The sequence below is a fragment of the Trichechus manatus genome, unplaced genomic scaffold, assembly GCF_000243295.1.
Source record: "Trichechus manatus latirostris isolate Lorelei unplaced genomic scaffold, TriManLat1.0 scaffold00080, whole genome shotgun sequence".
In the NCBI taxonomy this organism is placed as follows: Eukaryota; Metazoa; Chordata; class Mammalia; order Sirenia; family Trichechidae; genus Trichechus; species Trichechus manatus.
In genome coordinates, this window is record NW_004444016.1 from 11,472,195 (window position 1) to 11,473,945 (window position 1,751).

Here is a 1,751-nt window from a genome sequence, read left to right on the forward strand (position 1 = left end):
AATACTCCCAAACTCATTCTGTGAAGCCAGCATAACCCTGATACCAAAACCAGGTAAAGACACCACAAAAAAAGAAAATTACAGACCAATATCCCTCATAAACATTGACACAAAAATCTTCAACAAAATTCTAGCCAATAGAATCCAGCAATATACCAAAAAAAATAAATCACCATGATCAAATGGGTTTTATACCAGGTATGCAAGGATGGTTCAACATTAGAAAAACTATCAATGTAATCCATCACATAAATAAAACAAAAGACAAGAACCACATGATCTTATCAATTGATGTGGAAAATGCATTTGACAAATTCCAACACCCATTCATGACAAAAACTCTCAACAAAATAGGAGTAGAAGGGAAACTCCTCAGTGTAATTAAAGGCATTTATACAAAGCCAACAGCCAACATCATCCTAAATAAAGAGACTTTGAAACCATTCCTCTCGAGAACGGGAACCAGACAAGGATGGCCTTTATCACCAGTCTTATTCAACATTGTGCTGGAGGTCCTAGCCAGAGCAATTAGGCTAGAGAAAGAAATAAAGGGCATCCAAATTAGTAGGGAAGAAGTCAAAGTATCTCTGTTTGCAGATGATGTGATTTTATGCACAGAAATTCCCAAAGAATCCACAAGAAAACTACTGGAACTGATAGAAGATTTCAGCAAACTTTCAGGATACAAGAGTAACATACAAAAATCATATGGATTCCTTTACACCAACAAAGAGAGCCTTGAAGAGGAAATCACCAAATCAATATCATTGAAAATAGCCCCCCAGAAGATAAAATACATAGGGATAAATCTAACCAGAGATGTAAAAGACCTATTCAAGTAAAACTACAAGACACTACTGCAAGAAACCAAGAGACCTGCATAAGTGGAAGAGCATACTTGCTCATGGATAGGTAGACTCAACATTGTGAAAATGTCAGTTCTACCCCAAGTGATCTACAGATACAATGCGATCCCGATCCAAATTCCATTGGCATTTTTTAATGAGATGGAGAAACAAATCATCAATTTCATATGGAAAGGGAAAAGGCCCTGAATAAGTAAAGCATTACTCAAGAAGAAGAACAAAGTGGGAGGCCTCACACTACCTGATTTTAGAATCTGTTATACTGCCATGGTAGTCAAAACAGCCTGGTACTGGTACAACAACAGACACATAAACCAATGGAACAGAATTGAGAATCCAGACATTAATTCATCCACCTATGAGCAGCTGATATTTGACAAAGGCCCAAAGTCCATTAATTGGGGGAAAAGACAAGCTCTTTAGCAAATGGTGCTGGCATAACTGGATATCCGTCTGCAAAAACACTGAAACAAGACCCATACCTCACACCATGGACAAAAACTAACTCAAAATGGATCAAAGACTTAAATATAAAATCAAAAACGATAAAGATCATGTAAGAAAAACTAGGGACCATGCTAGGAGCCCTAATACATGGCATAAACACAATACGAACCGTAAGTAAAAATGCACAAGCATCAGAAGAGAGACTAGATGACTGGGAGCTCCTAAAAATCAAACACTTATGCTCATCACAAGACTTCACCAAAAGAGTTAAAAGACAACCTACAAACTGGGAAAAAATTTTTGGCTACAACAAATCCAATCAGCATCTAATCCCTAAAATCTACAAGGTACTGCAAAACCTCAACAACAAAAAAAGAAATAATCCAATTAAAAAATGGGCAAAGGATATGAACAGGCACTTCGACAAAGAAGATACAC